The following is a 9518-nucleotide window of genomic DNA, read 5'->3' on the forward strand; positions in this document are numbered from 1 at the left end:
CTACTTCTGGTGGGGGACCTGGGTGAGCTATTACTTACCATCCATCACCTCTGGTCCAGGTAGGCGGTGCTGGGGCAGGGATGGGAGACTCTGGGGAGCTCTACAAGGACAGAGACTGAGGCTTTCCCACTTCTGCATGTCTGGCGCACAGTGGGGCTGCTTAGGCAGACACTCGTGGGATGGGGGATTAAGGAGAAGGCTTTTTCTGGTAGAGGAGATTTAAGCCTCTGGACACTGTATCCCAGGACAGCATTCCCTAGTTCCAGAGAGTGCCCCCTATAAGAGACCCGGATGGTACCTGCTGATATCTAAATCCAAGCCAGTCCTTCCCACTGTCACCACTACTTCCTCATTCCCAGTGGTCAAGTTCAAATCTTCCACCCAACGGCCCTTTCCAAACTGCCCAGATTCCCAGTCTAGTTCCCTCAGAGGGAGGAGCAAAGAGAAAGCAGGACGCCAGGACTAAGGGCATCTCTGGGAGTCCCACATGCCTAGCGGGTTCTTTCCCTTGAGTTCAGGGAGAAACATACCCAGACCCTATGCTTCGCTAACGTCCCCCAGGGGCTGGTCCCAGGACCCTGCGCTGGGCTTCTTCCTTCCAGGTTTTGGCAGAGGGTCAGCCTCTGCTGGCACCGATGCCAGCAAGTGTGACGAGGCCTAAAGGTGGGATATAAATAGGCTGCTGCTGCCCACGAGCTCCTCCGTCCCCTTGGCTTTGGTTCCAAACCTTCTCCCTCCTCACCCCCAGAGTAAACCTGCTAGCAGGGGCTCTGCGGGGCTCCGCATGCCTCTTTCCTAGCTGTGTGGCCTTGGGCAAGTGAGTCGACCTCTCGAGCCTGGGTCCTTCAATTGCAAAGTGGAATAAGTACACACTTACCTTGCAGGGTCGTTGTGGGGATTACACCAATTAGCCCACGTCAAGCTTCTAGCACTGTGCCTGGAACATGGCAAATGTTCTGTATCTGTTAGTGCTGTTGTTCACAGTGACCAACGGGGGGGACCTGGGCAGGTCAGCAGGGTCAGTCTTGATATCAGGGGGGATGCGGAAGAGAGGGCTTGGCAGTGAAACCAGCTGCATCTCACCTCTGTGCTTGGAAGGGAAGTGTTAGGTTTACTGCCTGCACCTGTTCAATCCCCTTCACTGGGGCCATGTGGACGCTTCCCACATACTCAAGGAGGCCAGCCTGGCCACACGGCACGCCAGCCTGGGATTCTGAGATTCAGGCTCTGCCACCAACATGCTGTGTGATGCTGGGCAACTCACTTGCCCTCTCTGAAGTAACTTCCCCATCTGCAGAGGCCTCTCGCAGCCCTAACCTCTTATGGAGTTAAATTGTTTTTCATAGTCCAGGCTTCACAGCGGGACTCCCGTCTGAGCCCACCCCCCCAGGCAGACAGGTCTGGGCTCTCATGGTTGGGGACACAGCCCAAGATGCAGAGGTAAGACACCCAGTTCCAGCCCCAGCCTGGAAGCCTGGAGTACTGATCCTGGGATGGCCAGAGCTAAAGTCCGCCCTTTCCCCCTGGCCCAGCCGGCAGATGAATTTACATTCTTTTGAAAACCATCACATAAGTGGGTTTCTTGAAAAAAAAAAATGTATTGAATGAATGAATGAATGAATAGCAGAAACAATGCAGAGTACTGGGCAAAATAGGGGCTCTTGCTTCATTCAGATGAAAATCTGACCCCAACTTGGCCCCTTCTAGCTGTGTGGCCTTGGGCAGACCTCTTGACTTCTCCGAACCTTGGTTTCCCCTCATATTAAATCCACATGCCATGAGATGGTTGCGAGGTTAAGTGACCCCTTCCATTTACACGTGTAAATGCTTGGTGCCTGGCACATAGTAGGTGCTCAACAAATGACAGCTGTTATTATCAGGACTGTAATTACAAGCCTGCTGCCCCCATTGTAAGGCAGAGGAACCAAGGCCATCAGCCTTGCTTGGTGCCCATTTCCAAAGAGCTCTGACTACCAGAGACACATGATCTCAGTCCTCCCACCTGTGTACCTTCCAGCTGGTGAGGAACAGAGCGCCGTCTGGCCTCCCAGGGCCAGGCAGGGAGTGAGCTCGCGGGGGAGGCTCTGCCACCTTCCCTGGACCAGTCCTGGCAGCATACTTGCTTCCGGCCTTAGTCGAGCAGCTGGAGCGTGAGCAACGCTGTCTTGCCCGTGAAATGCAACTTTTGGAAAACATGCATATTTGTGAGTTGGTGCGTGTTTCTATTTCGGGCCAACCCTGCCCTCTTTACTTATTTTCCCTGGGCTTTGCATCTGGAACCCAGCTTGCAAGGGTGTTCTGACAGACTTTGACGCTGCTCCAGGCTTCTCTGGCTGGAGACGTGCTCAGGTGTGGGAAGGGTGGGCAAGAGAAGGAAGACTTCAGATGACAAGCCCTCTTCCTTGGCTAAGAGTGACAGATGATCAGACACCCCTGCCTCACTGTCCAAGCTCTCGGTTTCTCCAAGTATAGGTGGGGGAGGAATATAAGAGGTTCGGGTGGGGAGCAATTTCAACGAGGGGGAAGGGAACCAAAGAGGCAAATCACTGAGTTTCCAAGCATCGTAATGCTCACATCATGATCAATACCAATAACGTCATTATCAACCACTGCTGCCGCCACCACCACCCTTCGGGGGGCACCTCGGGCCTCCCACCGCTGCGGCCTCTCCCGCTGTGGAGCACAGGCTCCGGACGCGCAGGCTCAGCAGCCACAGCTCACGGGTCCAGCCGCTCCGCGGCACGTAGCATCCTCCCGGACTGGGGCACGAACCCGCGTCCCCTGCATCGGCAGGTGGACTCTCAACCACTGCGCCACCAGGGAAGCCCTGGGGCACCTATTGTTATGACTGAGAGCGGGCTGGCTGACTACCCTCAGGGAAAGCACCTCATCTTTCAGCATCTCGCTTCGCTCATCGGTAGAGGTGATTTTCGCAGTACCCAGCTCGTGGGGTTGTGAGAAGTGGTTGCTTAGCCAAACGGCAGCGATGAGTGTCTTCCCACCCGGCTGCAGATCCTGGCCAGCTGCCCGTGGACAGCCTACTCGGTAGAGTCTTCGGGACTTGGCGTTGACTGCCAAGCCTCTACCCACCAGGCATGGTCTCTAAGGCTGCTCTCAGCCAGCCCTTCTCTGTGGCCATTTGCAACCAGCCCAGAGTCTGCCTTAACGGGGGGAAGGGACTCAGACAATTCCATCCGCCTTTGAATGACCAGGTGAGTGGAAGGGGAAATGAGGAGACAAGGGAAACATGTCTAAACTATCAGAGAAAAGGGCTTAAACCATAATTCCAAGATTCCGAGGGGCAGGGGATCCAGGTTTTAGTCCTGACCCTTCCACTCATTCATTCATTCACCAAGCTGCCACCAGCACAACCAGTTCATGCAGAGGATATGCTGACAGTAGCATCAATGCCCCAGTGGAGGTGGTGCTTCAGTGGCGTGACCTCAAGAAAATTACTCGACATCTCTGGTCCTATAAAGGAAATCATCTGAACATCCATTGCTCAGGGGACAGGATGCCTTCACCGGTGGTGGGTGCTCTGAGGAAGGGGAAAGGTACCATAAACTCTGGGGTTAGAATCACAATTTTCAATCCCACCCACACTCAGGAGAAAGGAGACTCGGGAGAAAGCCAGTGTCCCACATTATTAGGGCCAAACTGGGACCCTTGAAGGTCACCTCAACCAGCCCTGTCCTTGTACAGATGGGGAAGCCTAAGGCTCAGAGAAGGGAATTTGCCCACGGACACACTGGGAGCCTGTGGCCACGCTGAATCTAGGATCTGCCTCGCCGCTCCCCACTTCCACTCCAGCGTTCCTTCCACTACGTCACTCTGCGGCTCTTCCTCTCTCAGCTCAGTTTCCCCGATTCCAGAACTGAGGAATCCTGGCCCCTTGGAGAGACTGTGAGGGATCTGTGTCATCTGGCCCTGGAGATTTTCCCGGGGAGGGGGCAGAAGCTCCCCATGGGGAGGAAGGTCAGACTTCCAAAGAGAGACGTATGGGGGCGTGGATTCTGCTGGGGGAATGAAGTCAGCTCCCCCTAAGGGTCAGCTGTGGCCACATTGGAGCAAAGACCGACTGGATCAGACCCCGGCTGCAGGAAAGTTGGGGAGAGAGTGAAGGCAGCTGGGAAAGAAGAATTGGGAAAGACAAAAGGTGTGTGTGTGTGTGTGTGTGTGTGTGTGTGTGTGTGTGTGTGTGTGTGTGTGAGAGAGTGAGATAAACATAAACATGGGGGAGGGAACCGAGCAGGGAAACAGAGAGACAGAAAGTGCGAGCAAAGACTATGCAGAGAGACGGATGTGGACCTTGGCTGCAGGAGCTTTGTCTGAAGTAAGAAAGGGGAGCAGGCATGAGGGTGGTGAGCTGAGAAAAATGGTCTCTGAGCCCAATACCAAGATTCTGTAAGGCTGGGGTTCTGTTTGCCGCTTCCACTGGGCCAGGCTACTCCTTCCATTTGGCACATACCCTGGTTCCTGACCAAGTCTGCACTGGGGTGGGGGGAGGGTTTTCTTTGTGACCCGCTGCTTCCCTCAAAGGGTGTGTGTGCATGGGGGGAGGGGGGGAGGGCTGAGGCTGAGGGAGGGAGCCTGAGTAGCTCTGTGAGTCACTGGGCATCTCTGTGAGCACCCGGAGGTGAGCTCTGAAGTCTGAGGCTCAGTCAGGTGTCCAGAGACAGCAGGACCCGAGGGAAGATATTGCTCGGCTTGCTGGTGCTTGTGGGAAGATCTGTGTTTGTTCACGTGCGTGTGGATCGTCCCTCCATGTGCCGATTGTGGAGTGTGGGTGGATGTATATCGCGTGAGTGGACTATGAATCTGTGGGGATTGTTTGCGGGTCTGTGGTTTGCGGGTAGACCCGTGTCAGTGTGTGCAGGGACTGTGGGTCTGTGTGCTCTTGGGCCCGTGGGCACGTGCGCGGGGGTTGTGAGTCTCCAAGGCCGCCTCCAGGTGCTGTCCGCGGAACTGACCCCGGGCGTGGACGGGCGGGCACCTGCGCCCAGTCTCAAGAGGAACCTGGGGCCAACTGTGGAGCAAAGAGGGGCCGAGGAAAGGACGCCTCCTAGGAGGTGCCTTCCTAGCCCAGCTGCGGGCCCCCCAGGGAGTTTGGAAAAGTTCTCCCAGTGGCGGGGTTGCTCCCAGGAGTCGGCGCCACTCGCGCCGAGAATCTTCCCCACACCCTCAGCGCCACCACTGCTGGCTGCCCACCCCATCTCCACACTCACTAGCGTTCTCAGCAGGGCCCGGAGACCCTCTAGTGCTCAGCTTCCAGAGCCTACCCAGTCTGCCCCAGAGCTCCCGCGCGCCCGGTTGGACCGGTTGCCAGGTTAATTGGGCCCCAGCACTCCGGGAAGGTCCAGTCGAGAGCATGAGTGCGCTAAGGTAGAAAGTGGATGGAGAGGAGGTCATTATCTTTTCCAGTCCCCTCCCTGAGCTCCAGCTGGGGTGAGAGACTGATCCCGGGCGGCTTCAGACTGATGCTCAACTTTTCCGGAATCAGTCATCCATCCGCAGGGACTAGCAGGGGACTAGAGGTCGGAAGCCTCGCCGTTTGTGGGCATCAAACAGGCTGGTGCAGACCCAGGCTGCTCGGGCCCCGCGGGGAGCTGGTGAGGAGGGAGCTCGGCCGCGGGGGGCTATAGCTCTGGGCTCTGCGCCCCACCAGCCGGCTTTCCCGGAGGGTCCGAGGCCCGCATCCCGGGCTGGCTGGACAGCGGGAGAACTTCACATACAGAGCCGCGCAGGCCGGGGTGGGGGCGGCGCGGAGGGCTTGCCCCCCTCCTCCGAGCAATGCATCCCCCTGCCCCGACCCGGATGGCGCCCACCGGCCGTCGCACTCACCTCGGCTGGCCAAGCTGAGCTGGCTGAGCCGCGGGCGCGGGAGGGAGGCGCGCCGTAGGGGGCCGAGGGCTGCGGCCACCCTGCCGTGCGGACTTGTCCCCTCGCGGGAGTCGCAGGGAGAAGCTCTTCGGAGCTGCAGGAGTCCGGCGTTCCCCGCTCCGCTCCAGAGCGCACAAACCGCGCTCAGCCAGCTGTGTGTCTCGCTCCCCAGCGCGCACCGGGAGTTCGCTGCGCCGCCGCCGCCTTTTATTCGCCGCCCGCCTTTGTTTGGGTCCGGGCTCCTACCACGGGGCGTGGGGGTGTGCAGGGCAGGCTCTGGGGCCACACCGCCCCCCAGACCCTGGCGCCGCCGGCCTCCGCGCCGCCCGGCTTTGAGTCAGTAGCCGGCGAAGGCTGGCACTCCGCCGCTCCCTGCTGTCTCCAAAGCCCGCCGCCAGGCGCCACGGAGGCCGCCGCACCCCCTGCGAGAGCCGCGCTGTGGTATAGCCGGGCTCGCAAAGCCTGCGGGCGGGGACTGCGAGGGGCGCAGCGACCCCTGTGGGTCAGTCCCCGCCTCTGCAAACGGCCCTGACAGGGTCCCCTGCCCCGCCCCCCCCTTTCCTAGATTCCCACCTCTCTCCTAGCCGCGCTTCTCTCCCCGTCCGCCCGGCCTTGGCAGGTCACCAGCCTCCTGGACACTGGAGGGCATCCTCAGGTCTCCTCCGGAGGGAGCTGCCAAGCCCAGGTTCCTGGCGCCGTCCCTTCCTCCCATCTCCATTCATCTCTCTGGCACCAGAGCCCAGAGCCATGCCAGCGCCTGGGACCGGGCATCCCTCCAGCCTTAGTACACGCTCTGCCTATATCCCTGGTTCGCGGGCCACAAGGAGAAGGGGCCAGGGAGCCAAGGCTATTATTGCCTGGCTCATTTCTCTCCATCAGGAGAGAAAGACTCAGAGGACATTAGCATTGGTGTCACCCAGGGAGAGCCAAGGGGGATGCCTTGAAAGAGGACCGGTTGCCAGCCCCCAGCAGCCGGATGGAGGGGTTTTACTTATAGAAGCCAGAACGAAGGGAGGCCATTGCTACTGTTGTGTGAGGGGTGAGCCAGGAGTTTACGATACATCCTCAGTGTGTGCTGAGAGCAGAACAGAGGAAATAGAGAGGGGGTCGAAATGCAACCCCTGTCTCTAGGAAGTTCCCAGCTTACAGGGCAGATAGAAACACGGTTGAATTCTAAAATGAAACACCAGGCCCCATACCCACACACGGATGCTCAATCCATGCCGCAGCCTTTCTTTTTAAAAGAGGAAAACTGGGGCTTCCCTGGTGGCGCAGTGGTTGAGAGTCCGCCTGCCGATGCAGGGGACATGGGGTCGTGCCCCAGTCTGGGAAGATCCCACATGCCGCGGAGCAGCTAGGCCCGTGAGCCATGGCCGCTGAGCCTGCGCGTCCGGAGCCTGTGCTCTGCAACGGGAGAGGCCACAACAGTGAGAGACCCGCGTACCGCAAAAAAAAAAAAAAAAAAAGAGGAAAACTGAGTTGGGAGCACCTCTAACATGGAAGGGCTGAGTGGAGCTTCTGTTTGCTCCTCACCTTCCATCCCTGCTCTGTCTCTCTGGTGTGCAGCCCCTGGGGGCTGTTCCCAGTGGCTGGCTGCCAACCGGACACATGGACGTTTATGATTCTGGATGCCCTGAGAGCTCATCTATGCAGAAGCGAATGGCCCGAGCCGGTGTCCCTACCCTGGCACTCACTCTCTATGTACTCAAGATCGTCATGGGAACGACTGCCAGGCTGGCCAAATCTATCAGGGTCCCATCTGGCCTCGAAGACATTAGGGTTTAGGACAGCTCCTGTGTGAAGGGTGCCTCCCTGAGCTGTGAGCGGAGAGAGAGACAGGAGACCTTTCCTGAGAAGTGGAGAGCACGTGTGTGACTGCCCCCAGATCAGAGGCCAAATCTGACACATGCGCACGGAGGAACAGACTCGGCATGGCCCTGCAAACGTCTAGTCTCTCTTGCCACATCCCAGAGGGAGGGCAGAGAACGTGGCACCATGGGAGAGGGTGGGAGGAAGGAGAACCAGGAGAAGATCTGTTTATAAGGGAGACACAAAAGCGTGTTCCCAAGCCCAGCTGAGAGCAAAGGGTTTTCTCTGCGGGCGAATGGCTGACGCTTTTCCATTGGCTGCTTCCAGGAGCCTCCTCAAAGCTCTCCAGGGCTCATTCACTGTTCCTCCCAGTTGGACAAATCCACAGGGAGCGATATTGATGTGCTCCGTGTGTCCCCCTCAGCCCATGCCTGGGGACACAGCCCTCACTTCCCTGGGAACTATTTTTAGTGGATTTGGGTCCTAGCTTCATGCTGTCTAGCAGGTCATAGCTGTGGCCCCTCGGCCACACCCTCCTTGGAGTCCTCCCTGGCCTCCTGGGACCTCCAGATGATCTCCAGGCGGGGCTGGGTTTGGTCAGCCCTTGATGTGGGATCTTCTGGGAACAGAAGGTCCAGAGGCAGAGGCCCGATGGAGTAAAGGAGGAGGTGGGAGTGTGGTACCCAGGAACACTGGAAGCATGCAATTTTCTCAGGCCATCAGCGGGGTTTTAAAAATGCAAATGGAACTAGGCCTTTGAAATATGCCTGCCATAAAGTGGAACTGGTGGTGGCAGCGGAAGCTGGCGCCGGTGTGGAAAGTCACAAGAATCCCCCTCCTAAAGCCTCATCCTCGGACTCCCCCCTGCCCTCTACTCCACGTTTTGCCTGCAGGAGAGAATGCCTGTTTACAGGGGCCTGGGAATGCTGGACTCAGAGATCCCTGCCCAAGCTCCGGGCCCCTCCCTGAAGCCTTCTTTCCCTCCAGGTGTTAATTAAAGATGACTCCGATAGTCAAATGATCCACCCAACTGCAGGGCTGCCGAGAATGAGATTCTACGTTCCCCTGGCCCCCCACTCCAGTGATGTCTGTTGGAAGTTCTCCCAGGGTCTGATTTAAATGCCTCTTGGTGCCGATAAGCTGCTTCCCCTGTTCTCTGTCTTCACGACTAATTGAAAGGCCTTCTTCTGTAAGAAGTTGGAGCTATAAAGGGCTGCTTTGTCCTTAGCTCTTATCCCTTTATTTCTATTTTCTCTCCAACCATGTCTGAAGCAGAGCCTCTGAGCCCAGCATCTGATTCCACGACTCCCAGTAAAGCCGTATTTCTGTTCCATTCCTTAGCAGCTATGTGACCATGGGAAAGCTCTAAATAAATATTAGCTGCTGCTTTTTCTTCTCCTTCTCCCCCTCCCCCTTCTTCTTCTTGCCTGTTGGGCAAGAGTGACCTACAGGTGACCATAATACCTCTCACTTCTTTGCCCCACCCCTGGCGAGGGGGACTGTGTGCAGATCAAGTCCTCCCACTAAATGTTTAAGCAGCTAAGGGAAAGAGTATATGGTGACGGATGGGGTGTTCATTTTTAACAGTGCAGTAGATTAAGCAATTTCTCCATTATCCCCCCCCATCAAGGAATAGAGTAACTATATTTATAGGTGTTTCCTTCTTCAGTCTGCTAACACACTGAGTTTGGTCCCAACACAAAGAGATTAGAGGTTTCCCTCTAATCTCACCTTCTCCAGGAGGCCCAGAGGCAAGTGAACTGGGGTGTGCTGTAAAGAGTTCTGGATTTAGGAAACTGAGTTTGATTTTTCTACGTGTTGTTTATTAA

At 57.1% G+C, this 9518-nt stretch overlaps 1 protein-coding gene across 1 annotated transcript in view; it reads right to left on the bottom strand.

Moving 5' to 3' along the window:
* The window catches only part of DISP3 (dispatched RND transporter family member 3), a 52399-nt gene extending 46298 nt beyond the window's left edge, over nucleotides 1–6101 (bottom strand). The window contains exon 1 of the mRNA XM_033432935.2: nucleotides 5842–6101. The gene's annotated coding sequence lies outside the window, so the exon portion shown is untranslated. The remainder of the gene's footprint in view (nucleotides 1–5841) is intronic.
* Between the last annotated feature and the right edge of the window lie 3417 nt (nucleotides 6102–9518).

This window comes from Orcinus orca, chromosome 1 (assembly GCF_937001465.1).
Source record: "Orcinus orca chromosome 1, mOrcOrc1.1, whole genome shotgun sequence".
Taxonomy (NCBI): Eukaryota; Metazoa; Chordata; class Mammalia; order Artiodactyla; family Delphinidae; genus Orcinus; species Orcinus orca.